The sequence below is a fragment of the Pelophylax lessonae genome (genome assembly GCF_965119305.1).
Source record: "Pelophylax lessonae genome assembly, chromosome: 1".
NCBI lineage: Eukaryota > Metazoa > Chordata > Amphibia > Anura > Ranidae > Pelophylax > Pelophylax lessonae.
The window spans coordinates 640,573,827-640,587,911 of NC_138768.1; positions in this window are offsets into that span (position 1 = coordinate 640,573,827).

The following is a 14,085-nucleotide window of genomic DNA, read 5'->3' on the forward strand; positions in this document are numbered from 1 at the left end:
CTATCACCTCCTCTATAAGCTCAACCAGCCCACCCATCCATTTTCAACCAGGAATACTTCACAACATAAGCTCAAACTTCCAGAAGACTCCAGACACCTTCTACAACTCCTCTGCGAATACCTCATAAGCTCCCCCTCCAACCACATCAATATGAGGTCACACAATACTGACCCACCCACCCTAAACTTCATTGGGAGCAATCAGTTCAACAATAAAAGGCATCCTTTTTTTTTTATAAATTTTTATTTTCCTTTTTACATACAAAATCAGACAAAAAATATAAAGCAGTGTTAATGCAGCCAATTACTTGGGTCAAAAACTCCAAGGCTTTGCATAAATAGACAACGAAGAAAAAAAAGGAGAAGAACAGAAAAAAAAAAAAAAAAAAACACGAAAAAGAAACAAAAAAAAAAACAGAAGAAAAAAGGGGGGGGGGGGGGGAATTGGCGATTCAAGATTCAGCCTGAGCCTATCTAGGTTGCAACCCTTATGTTGCCAAAAAAATCAGCCGCGTCCCTAGAAGAACACCATTCAGTGAATCTAAAAGGGCGTATCATATCTGTCAAGCTCTCTTCTGAAAATGTATATTCCAGAAATGATCTCCATCTGTAAGAAATCTCGGGGTAGTACGTGAGTTGGAAAGCATAAGGTCAAGTCTTTCCATTTGGCATAGAGACAGCAAAGATTGTTGGACCTATGAGAGGTGGAGTTAATCCAGTTAGCCATAATCGTTCTGCGTGCTGCCAAGAGGCAGAGGTGGGTCCATTGTGAAGAAAAGGATATGCAGTTAAAAAGACAGGTAGTAGGAGTCTTAGGTACACCCATACCCGAAATAAGAAAAATATAACCCAGCACGCTGTCCCAAAAATTTCTGATGTGAGGACATTCCCAGAGTCGATGTAAAAGTGTAGGCCGTGTGACTTTACACCACGGAGATTGCGCTTGGGTAGGATCATCTGGGCAATGTCGAAAATGATAGTAAGCCCGATGCATTATTCTAAAATTAGTTTACCGCCAATTTTCAGAAATAATAATAGAGTGTATTCTTTTATAGCTCTTAAGAAGCTTTTCCGGTAATGTTTCATCCCCCAGAATGTGAGACCATTTCTGGAATAATACCTGTTGAATCCTACCCAACGAATGAGACACTAAATGCTTATATAGAATAGAAATAGAATATTCTTTTTGATGAAGCACTACGTCGATAAAGGAAGGTTTAATTGGATTTGTTCCATATCTGCAGCAAGTCCGCAAAAAGGAAGTCATTTGTAGGTAGAAAAAGTAATGAGAAGAGGGCAGATTAAATTCCTGTCTCAGCACTTGAAAAGATTTGAAATGGTTGGTAATATTGTCATAAAGCGAGGAGGCTTTAGTTAGTCCCAAAATTGCCCACTGTCTGAAGGCTGCTTGTGTAGTAGAGGGAATGAACATGGGATTGCCTTGAATAGTAAGATAGCTAGAGATACTGGAGGGCAAGCCCACCATCCTCCGCACCTCCCTCCATGCCAACACTGTATCTCTAATGACAATATTGTTTTTAAGATGGGGTGGTAGCGCCCTGAGAGAGGAGTGGAGGATGGCTGGCGGGGTATATGGAAATACCAGAGCTTCTTCAAGCTCGAAATTAGAATATCGTGATGTTCCTGTGAGCCAGTCAAGACCCTGTCTTAATAAGCATGATAAATTTTAAAGGCGACTATCAGGGAGACCCATCCCCCCCTCAGACCTCGGAAGAGAAAGTTTTCGTAAAGCAATCCAAGGTTTTTTAGAAGCCCATAAAAAAATGTTCAATGCTTCATTTATTCTCTGCACATCCGAGTGCTTCAAGAGTAAAGGAAGTGTCTGTAATGGATATAAAAGACGCGGAAAAGATACCATCTTACTATCTTAAATAAAAGGCATCCTATAACTCTGCCTCAATTTAATCTCATAAACTCTACCTTTTCAAACCTCTATGTGACCTGCTTCGCAGAATTGTCAATCTGAGATACCCTAACTAAGCCCCGCAAACCCTCAAACTTGAACTCTTGCCTTTATTCTTATCAAACTGTACCTTTCCTTGAACTCCACAAATGGACTACAATACCTAGAGAAGATTCAAGACTGTTACCAGATTACCACCAGCCTTATATATATCTTCCCCCCTACCAGGCCTTTTTGACTCACTAATATCCTCCCCATCTCCTTTCTGACCTATCCAAATCTCCGCCTCCCTACCTTCTTTCTTATTTTTTCAACATTCTCATTTCCTTATTCCTCGTCTCTCCATTCCACTCTTTTCCACCCAAACTCGTATCTTTCAGTCTAACTTCCTATGTAAGTATATTGCATGATTTACACTTGTTAACCAACCAGAATAGTATATAAAACATTATGTGATCAAAAGGAGGCTCACCTTATCCTCAATTATTATTACCTCATATATTGTAGCAGTTTATGCATTGTCTTTGTTGGTTTAAGGCTAAGGAGGATCCTAAGGGGAACAAACATTCTCAATTAACTTATCTAAAGTTACAATATCAATACATCCATTCCTAATTCCCATGCCCATCTATTCACCTCCATATATACCATATCTTTCCAAATGCAAATTCTCCATACATATCTGTGAGAAGGATTTTCCTAACAAATCCCTGAGCATCTTTCTCAGATAACATTCTTCAATCCTACACCCCTCGGTATCCTCCTGCCGATGTTTGACTAAAGTGTTCAACTGTTATATTGCTACAATTATTTTCATTGTTCAAGTTACCTAACTAACTAACATCACTATATATTACTGAACAAAAAGAAGCCAGAAAGGCCATGATATAACCCATAGAGAAGCCTAACCATCCAGCATCTTTCCCTCCAGTAAACTATCTTAAATTCGTGATTATGCACTTATCCTATACATCACTGCAGCGTCCAAATACATCGGGTCTAGACGTTAAGCTCACACAAAATGTTAACATATTTGTGATAGCTATCTTCTCAACTCCCTAGTACCTACCATATAAAAATCATGCTCCTTCCCTACCACAAATGGATGTCTCTTTGAAACAAACAGTGATATCCCTATACCTAGCTTATTCTCTACTTCCCTATGGAACTAAACCAGTTGAAATTCCCACACATATTCCTCAAGCCACAGATCTTCCAAAAGCAGATAACCCATCATTACATAATGCAATAATACTATCACACGTCTCCACATAAGCTACTGTGGCCACCAGGGTTTTGGAGATCTCCCACCTCTAATGACCGTCACTTACTACACCCTACACCAGTGAACTCAGGAAGTTCTAGTTGATCCTTTTTCGGAACCCTCCACATCATACGGGGAGTTAGCTGGTCTACTCTCACCTCTGGATCTTTTTCTTTCTCACTCTATGTTCTGTCCTACATACTTTCTTTCTTCTCTTACGTCAACTGCCACATCCCTCCCTTTCCTCCAAACCCCTGCCTCTCCCAGCTTTCCCACCCTCACTACCCTATCCTTTTCCCTAAACTCCCCCCCCCCATCCTTCCATCTCTCTCTCCCTCCAACTAACAGCCTTACCTAGCCTCCTCCAAAATTTATAATTCCACCTACCCCTAACTGATTCTCGCCACTTTGCCTTTCTAATATCCCTCCAATATGACCAACTCAAAGACATCATCAACACCTCCTGCGTTCAAAATAATCTCCTTAAATGCTTAAGGCCTTAACATACCTGAAAAATTATCACAAATCTTAACAAGCATGCACAGTATGAAAGCTGACATAATTTTCCTCCAAGAAACACACTTAAGATTTAAATGCTATCCCCAAACTTGAAAATACTCTCTACCCTACTGTGTTTCACGCCACTTCCCAGAGCTCTAAAACAAAAGGTGTGTCCATCCTTATATCCAGAAACCTCCCTCTCCAAATATCAGAAACTCTCGCTGGCGAATAAGGATGCTACATCTTCCTGAAAGGCACTATTTGGGAGAAACTGATCACTTTAGCCAATGTACAGCCCCAACACTGCACAGGTACTATTCTTTAGAACGATCTCTAGCCAATTAGCATATATTCAACCTGGAATTCCTATCATGGGTGGTGATTTCAATGTCCCCCTCGATCCTCTCACTGATACTTCAACAGGCACCTCTCATCTTCCATTTAGAGCCCAATGACAAATCAAATTTTCTCTCCATGTACTTGCCCTACACGACTCCTGGAGAACTCGTCACCCCCATGACAAAGATTTCACCTTATTCCCCCCCCCCCCCCCACGTAACAAATATTCACAACTAGACTACTTCATTCTCAGTCAACAAGACTTGACCTTTTTGACTCAAGCGACAATAGAACGGATCATAGCCCAATCACCATCTCACTATCCTTCCCTGAATAAGTACATTCCTCCAAAATATGGAGACTTGAACCCATGTTACTATAGGACAAAGAGAGAACCTGAAAGATTTGCGCAAACATTTTTGACTATTTCAGGAGCAACAACACCCCAGACACTGCACCAATCACCTAATGGGAAGCACATAAGTGTATAGTAAGAGGGCAACTCATCTCTCTTGCCTCCACACTTAAGTGACAAAAGCAAACACACACCAACAACCTCCTTTCCAAAATTTGAATTTTAGAAAGAACGCATAAACACAACCTAGCCCAATAAACCTACCAAGAACTCCTTGCTACCCAAAAACTTCTCCTTGAGGAACTGGGACAGAGGCTCAGGAAAACATACACCCTCTCTCAAAAACTTTTCTATGAACATGGGAACAAAAGCAGCCATTTACAAGCACAAGCCCTACGTGCAAAAAAAGCAAAAACTATGGTTCACCAACAAAGACCTCTTTGGGTACGATATTAAAGAGCAACCCAGACATAGCCCACTAATTTGAATTTCTACTCTGTTATATAACCTCTATGTTTCGGAAGCTCAAACTCCCAATACAAATACCAGATCGACCCTCCTACAACAATTCCTAGACAAGCACTGCCCCAAACATTTCTCAACTGACACTGTTGACAAAATAGACCATCCAATCTCCTTAAGAGAATGGAAGCTAGCACTCCAACAACTAAAAGTGGGCAAAAGTGCAGGACCTGATAGCCTTACATCAGTGTACTATAAAACATTTTCAGACACCTTAGCAGCCCCATTCCTCAAAACATTTAACTCCATACCTGTGAATAACTCACTTTCATCTGGATTACTAGAAGCACGCATCTCAGTTATACCTAAAGAAGGAAAAGACACCACACAGACAGTAAATTATAGACCAATTTCCCTCCTTAATGTAGACATTAAAATAATTTCCAACATTTTAGCCAATCGTCTACTCCCCTCCTCCCAGCCCTTATTGCTCGAGATCAAGTCAGCTTCATCCCTGGAAAAGAGACCAGAGATAACATTTTAAAGGCTATTCACCTTCACCACCTACTCTCCACTACTAACCAACAAGGCTTCTTTCTCTCTCTAGATGCAGAGAAGGCGTTTGACAGGGTGGCCTGGGATTACATGGAAGCAGTACTACAAACTATAGGGATAGGCATTCGAATGCTAAGCTTTATTATGTCCCTTTGCACCAATCCCGTAGCTAGAGTCTGAGTCAATGGCCTCCTGGTAAGCACCTTCTCCATCCATAATGGAATGAAACAGGGTTGCCCCCTCTCCCTCATTCTTTTCATGCTGACTCTTGAGCCCTTCCTCCAAAGCCTTAGACAAAACCGGGACATCCAAGGTGTACACACCCCCACCAAAAAATACAAAATAGCCCCAATTGCGGATGATATATTATTATTTTTGACAGAACCCCATACAACACTCCCTATCCTATTAGCTGAATTCCAACAATTTAGACTAATCTCCAACCTTAAGATCAACTTCTCAAAGTCATACTCCTTAAACATATCCCTTCCTCCCCAAACAGCAGTTAGATGTCAAGAAATCTTCCCCTTCCATTGAAAAAATTATGCAATAGCCTACCTAGGAAGGAATTTTTCATTTTTATTGTTTTTAAATTTTGGCCGTTTTTTTATTTTATTTTTTTATCTGTATTACCGGGAGGCGACAATACATTACAGCCGCGAGCAAGTTTAAATGACATTTTTTCCTTCAGAAATGTCAGTATTGCTGCAGCAGGCTATATACATCGCACAGATGTGCCACTTTACAGGCACATTGGGGGCCCCAGATACCATATTTAAAGGAATTTTTCATTTTTATTGTTTTACTTTAAACATTATTAAAATCAATGCTCCTGTAAAAACAATTGTTTTAAAAAAAGAATTTTGCATTGAGCACCCCCCCCCCTCCTGAACCATACCAGGACACATGCCCTCAACATGAGGGGTGGGTGCTTAGGGGCAGGGGGGCTATGCCCCCCCACCCCAAAGCACATTTCCCCCATGTTGATGGGGACAGGGGGCTGTGGTTGTGGGGGTCTGCAGGGGGGAGGCTTATCGGAATCTGGAAGCCCCCTTTAACAAGCGGGCTCTCAGATCCCGCCCCCCCCATGTGAATGGATATGAGGTACATCGTACCTCTACCCATTTATCATAAAAGTGTACAAAAAAAATAAAGAAAAAAGCCAGTTTTGCATAAGTCCTTTATTAAATAATAAAAATAAAAAAATAGTGTCCCCCGATGATCAGTTCCTATCCGCAACCGAAAAATATAAAAATAAAAAAAAAGAAGTTCCTGCCTCTTCGGATGCTTTGCTCGCTAATGAGCTGTTTGAGTTTGACAGCTCTTTTATAGGGATCTGACGTCACGAGCTACCCCATAATGCACTGCTCAGGTGCATTGTGGGGCGGCTCATGATATCAGATCCCTATAAAAGAGCTGTCAAGCATCTCATTAGGGTGGGAAGCAACTGAAGAGGCAGGAGCTTTTTTATTTTTTTTATTTTTCGGTTGCGGGTGGGGACTGATAATCAGGGGACACTATTTTTTCATTTTAATTTTTTTAACCGGTTCTGGACCGCCCACTGCATATTTTCTGCGGCAGGCTAGCCCTCTTGCATGAAACGACGTAGGGCTACATCGGTCATGTGCCTGCGGCTAGGGGGCGAGCGCGCACCACCAGCAGCATGCTCCCACCCTCACTCGGCAGTGGGGACTCCAATGCATGGGGCAGGCAGCTCTGATTGCCGTCTGCCATCCGTGATCGCGTAAACACATTGTGTTAACACAGCTGAACGTCCTTCTCTGGAATGATCACAGAGTTCCTGTTATCCTTCTATATAGGATCAAAGGTCTCAGTGATCATTTCACAAGCTTAACCCCCCATACAGTTAAAAACACTCCCCTTGATCACCCACAGTGTTAGCCCCTTCCCTGCCAGCGTCATTATTATAGTAACAGTGCATATTTTTAACACTGAAAATGAAAAAAAAAACACAAAAATATGTAGCAGAAAAAAAATGGCCTGAAATGTTAAAAAATTTTGATTTTATCATTTTTTTTTTTTGAGAATATCATATAGCAGAATGGGAAAAATATTTTTTTTTTCAAAATTGTAGCTATTTCTTTGTTTATAACTAGAGTTGAGTGGACACCTGGATGCCCGTGTTCGGCGGGTTCGGCCGAACTTGAAAAAAAAGTCCGGGTTAGTGTCCCGGACTTTTTCCTAACTTTACCCAGACACCGAACCCCATTGAAGTCAATGGGGACCCGAACTTTCAGGCACTAAAATGGCTCTAAAACACCAATGGAAAGGGCTAGAGTGCTGCAAATGGCAGCAAAATGCAGTTAGGAGCATGGCAAGTGCTCTTAAAAAAATCCCCTTTAAATTAATTTTTTAATAGCAGATTAGAACAGCAATCTGTAGTGAAATATAGCTGAACGCTGCACACAACAGACTGATAAAAATTGATTTATTTTCTCCCTCCTCCTCCTCAGTGGGCTCAAGTGAGGGCAAAAAGATTGTTCACTGCACCACCATGGTCAAATGTTTACATAGACACACTCTTAAACCTTGCGGACAGCCTTCCCAGAAGAGTTGAAGCTGTTATAGTTTTAAAGGGTGGGGCAACTCAATATTGAACCCTATGGACTAAGACTGGGATGTCATTAAAGTTCATGTGCGTGTAAAGGCAGGTGTCCCAATACTTTTGGTAATATAGTGTAAATTAGGTGGATCGAGGAATACCTCCCATCAGGACAGCAGCACTAGACACTGTAATAATACAGAGATCAGTGGCTACAGTTGATTGGCTGCAGCTTTTAAACAATGACATTTTTCCAAAATGTCCATTCACCCACTACTCCTTCCCCAGTGTGAATTCTCTCCTCAGAGCACCAATCCTCTTCTCCCACAAATCCCCTCAGCACAAATCCTCTTACTCCACAAACCTTGCAATTAAAACAGATTGTCTCTCTTCAATCCTCCCTCCCCATAACAAATCCTTCAACCTCAGTAGAAATCTTCTCTTTTTTAAATGCCCCCTGTCATAATCCTCTACCCCCCAATCCCCCCCCCAGCACAAATCATCCCCCAAATCCTTTGCCCAGGACTTATTTCTCTCCCTTCCCTACATCCAAACACAAATAATGTTAATCTTTTAGGAACAAATTCTTTCCCCCAACAAAAATACTTTTACCCCAGAAAATCCCCCTGTCAGCACACCTCAGAGCCATAGTGGAGCCTTGGTGAGGCTTTTGTCAGCTTTCTGGCAAGGAGCAGTACGAGCTGCAGCAATGGTGGGGCAAGGATCCTGGTGTTGGGAACCCTGTGCATCTCACAGAAGGTGCAGGGCAGAAGCTCTGGGTACCCAGTGCTAGCGACACCCCTGGTGCATCTCATGTATACTTATCAAGGTATTTACATAACAGTACAAAGAAGGGACACATTTTAGAAGTAAGCAAACACTATGGCCTGGGTGTATGGAAATTTAATATAATTCTAGGGATCACTAGAGAGATCACCAGCAGCAGGAAGGAGGTCCCAATTCCTTTATACAGATATTTAATTAAACCACATTTAGAACACTGTATCCAGTTCTGGTGACCTCATTTACAAAACAATATTGATAAGAAAGAACAAGTTCAGATAAAGGCAACACAAATGGTCTCAGGGATAAAACATATCTGAAGAGACTGCAGAAACATAATATATTTAGTGTTGAGGGGGAAAATGGAAAAGACAGACCTAGCTGAAATCTCTAAACACATCAATGGTGTAAATAAGGTTGAGAAGGGCAGTATTCATAATATGAAGCTAAGATCAAAAACACAGGGACATGACTAGCAGGAGGAAAGTTCAAAATAATCTTAGAAAGTATCTATTTACTGAAAAAAGTAGTTGAAGCTTGTTTTACTGAAAAAAAGAGGGCAGATTAGATAAACCACTTGGTCCTTTTTTGTTGTTGTCACTCTTCTATTTTTCTAGGTAAATAAAGCCTAGAACCACAATATGTAAAATATAAACTTTCAGCTCCTAAATATAACATAATTCGACTTAAAAAAAAGCATAAAACAAATCAAAACTATACAATACAATTAGGTACATAAACTGTGTTAATTTTTTTTTCCAGTGTAACAGTGAGAAAAAAAAATACTATGGGCACAGAAAAAAAAGATAACATTTATACATTTTCTGTCTTTTAAGGTGGTTGAGAGCTCATATTTTTGCAGATTCATAGCAAGATAAAATAGTTCAACACATCTTTTTATCCATACTGAGCTCATTGGGAAGAAAAAAAAAAATGAGTGCATGTTACGGTCATCGCGTTACCTATTGATAGTCATCAAATAATGGTCCACACCTCTGAAAGAAAGTATCAATACAGATAGACAGTTTAAACAAATCAATTACCCCACACAGACACACACATCTAGTTAATCAATTAAATTATGGAGAGATATGCTTATATATTTTTAACTATTTCTACTATATGTCCCCCCCCCCCCCCAAGATAAAATTAGAAATCATAGTTGTATCATCTATCCTGTGTCATAAAAACAATGCAGACACTTTCCATCTGTTTTTTTACTAGATATAACTATTTTAAGGACGTTAGACCCTCCATTGGAAAAGGAATAAGCTTCCAATTCCAGAGCTTTATTATACACTAGCCACATCAATTATATATGTAGATTAAGAAAAATATTTATGGCACTTTTCAAATCATTAGGGAAGACCAATGAATAATAATTTAATAATCTCCAAGTTTGTAGATCAGTCATAATATGTACTCGTTGGCCCCTTTCACACCAGATTTCTGATCAGGTCCGCCTGTCAGCTTTTCAGGCGGACCTGATCGGAGGCTCCATGCACCCATCTGCCTGCTCAGTGGGGATCAGCGGATCAATCCCCGGCTGAGCAAAGTGGAGTGTACCGAGCGGAAAGCCTGTATGAAAGGACCCTTTATGTGTGCATAGACATTCTCTCTGTAGACAAAATTTGTAAACTTTTTTTTATTTCTTTAGCATACAAAGAAAGCAAATAAAAAAGGTGTTGATTTACTAAAGGAATAGGGCATATTCACCTTGCAAAGGGAAATTTCACAATGGAAGAGAATAGTCACTTTCCTAAGTGAATATGGTGAAAATCCAATTTGCAGATAATACCTAATAACATGCATGAAAAACTGAAAAAAAAAAAAAAAAACCTATATTTGTGCTTGATCATTATTGGATGAATGAAATCAGCAGAGCATCACCACATTCACTAAGGTAAGTTAAAATTCCCATGCAGAGTTAAAATGTATTTAGCTAAAAGAACAGCTAAAGAAGTTGAGGTTGATTTATTAAGGGAGTATAGTATGTATGCAGAATGAAGTTTCACTTAATTGTCACTGTGGTGACAATTAACTTTGCAAACAATACTCAATCACATGAAGGGAAAAAAATAAAAAAACAGGGCTGGATGTGATTCGTTGATTAAACCCGTATTCCTATTCATCGTATTCACTAAGCTAAGTGACAATGCTCAAAAAAAGCTACCTTAGGTTTTTATCTTTAACATTCTGTTTCCATAGAATGAATTGTTTAATATGGTGCCTTGACGATTTAACCACATCCAAATGATTCTCTTACCTCATTAAATTATTTTCTGCAGTTTAGCATATATGCAAGACAAGCTTCATATTTTGTCTTCAGAGCACAATGATATTGATATTCATAATTTTTTGCTGTTTTTTTTTTAAAGTAATTCAAACTAATTTTTAAGAGAGTTTATTTTTGTATGTAACTTCACTTACTTCAAAACAGACTTTCTATGCTGTAATCTTAGATCTCTTTCCCTGGCATTTACATTCAAAGCCTTTCCTTTTTGTGTAGACCAACATTATGCTATTTGCATATCAATAGTACCGGCTTGGTCATGTCTATTGATCTTATCTTTGGAGGTATCGCCATTGAAATGACACCTCTTTCTGTTTGAAAAGATGGCCAACACTCTTTTATTGTTTTATTGTGACTTGACTAATGGGTTGTTGTTTATGTTCTGGCCATATTCCTTTGATTTTAATGATTTGGACTTTCTGGGTACAATGAAAAAAACTATGTATCAACCCAATGATATTTTCATAAAAGTGTTTAGGATGATTCACTAGTAAACCACATTTAGTTTTTAATTTGAGATAGACATTATATATTAGGGTGTTTTTTCTACAGATGGTCCTCTTTGTGTCCATTTCTGCTTTTTCCCATGTAGTGGGCTGTCAATCACCTGTTTGGCTATAAATAAGCGGGTTATCACAATTCTTCTGGTTTGTTCTATATGCTGCTTTTAAACCTATGTCAAAGGAAGGTATTACTTTTACCAATTCATGCACTTTTTATTGTAATGCCCTTTTCCTTCTTTACCATTGTCCGGTAAAGAAAACCACATGGAGAATTCAACCTTTAACAGTAAAACCTTTAACTGGTAACCAGAGTTGGTAAGTCTTAGTAATTTATATATTTGCAAGACTTTGGTTGTGTGCAGTCCTAGCCTTAGTTAACCAATATTGTAAGCAACAAGTAAGACATTTTATAATGAATAGTTATGCTCAATATAGTCATGTCTATTAAATTGAGACTGAGTGACTCCTTAATCACCACCTATGATACTTTCTTACAAATCCAAACTCACTTTGTAAATTTATTTTCTAATAACTTGGATTCCATATATTCCCTAGTCACCTTATGGGAAGGGCTCAAGTCAACTTTACAAGGTCATTCAAATTTCCTCTTGAAAATTGAAAAAAAAAAAAAAAACTAGCAACATTTTTTAGCCTCTGCAGAAAGAACTTTCTAACAAACACAGATGACTTTGGACTTCATAAAACATAGTGGACCAACATCTGCATTTGGTTTGGAAATCAAGGTCCCAGAGTCTGGAGGAGAGTGGAGAGGCAAAAAATCCATGTTGCATGAGATCCAGTGTGATGTTTCCACAGTCAGTGATGATTTGGGGAGCCATTTCATCTGCTGGTGTTGGTCCACTGTTTTTTATTAAGACCAATGTCAGCGCAGCTCTCTACCAAGAAATTCTAGAGCACTTCTTGCTTCCCTCTGCTGACCAACTTTATGGTGATGCTGATTTCATTTTCCAGCAGGACTTGACACCTGCCCACATTGTCAAAAGTACTACTATCTGGTTCAATGATCATGGTATCACTGTGCTTGATTGGCCAGCATACTTGCCTGACCTAAACCAGATAGAGAATCAGTGGGGTATTGTCAAGAGGAAGATGAGAGACACCAGACCCAACAATGCAGATGAGCTGAAAGCCAATTAAAAGAAACCTGGGCATTGTCACAGGCCATAGGCTGATCGCCTCCATGCCATGCCACATTGATGCAGTAATTCATGCAAACGAAGCCCCAACCAGGTTTTGAGTGCAAATTATATTGCACATGGACATATTTTCCATTAAGCCAACATTTCTGCATTAAAAATCCTTTTTTTTTTAATATTCTAATTTTCTGAGATACTGAATTTTGGGTTTTCACTAGCTGTAAGTCATAATCATCAAAATTAAAGAAAGAAATGCTTGAACTATATCACTGTGTATAATGCATCTACATGGAATATGAGTTTCACTTTTTGAATTGAATTACTGATTCTAATTTCATGAGATGCAAGTGTGTGTGTATACATAAAACAAATAAATTACAATATTCCCTCCCTTGCAACAATGGATGATCCTAATTACATCAAATGATCATATAAGGTAATGCAATGTCATTTAATTTAAACTTTTAGAAAACCTGTGTAAAAGTTGCTGTTTTGCTAATTTGTGCCCTCATTTAACCTGACTTAATGTTATTTTAATGTAACCCGATCAATTTGCACAAACTATTTTTTCCCCTGCATGATTTGCAATATAGCATTAAAAAGGCAATACAGTCCTCTTAAAAAATGTAAAGAGGTTTTTGCTGATTTATATTTTGGAGTAAATATAGGGCGTGGGCAAATTATGTAAATGTTATATTTACCCAAAAATGTATGTATCCAAATATGTTTGCAAATGAAGTTGGGTTAGCCTACAATACCTAGACAAGACATGCAGAACCAAGGCGTTAAAGAAACTTAAATAAAAGTCTGGGACTCAAGAGGATTTAGGGAGAAAATTGTCTACGAAATTAAGTGATTACTATACTATCAAGAGGCTCAAAATTGTCAACTAGGTTAAATACATTTGTAAATATATTATAATCACTATACGAGTATATTCATGGTACATAAACAAATATTGATTGAAAGATTCTTGGACAAGTAAAGTAGTTCAATCGGCAATATACATTTACTGGTAGGGTTATATGATATTTACAAATAACACACAAAACCATTTTTACAAGACAATGTACAGTACAAGTATATTTTACCTCTGTGCTATGCCTGGTCATACTAAGTGCTTTTATGTCCCAGGAAAAAAGAGAGCACATGGTCTGGTAATATTACCTTTAGTGATGGGCTTTAAGTTTGCCTACCAACGAGCGCCCCATAATGCACTGTGCGATTGCAGTGCATTAAGTGCTTGTGATTGGCCAAAGCATGCACCTGACCTGTATACTTTGGCCAATCACAGCACAGCACCACAGCCAATCACAGCACAATGTCCTGTCAGAGCCATGATTGGCCAAAGGCAGGGTGCCTTTAGCCAATCATGGCTCAGGGGCT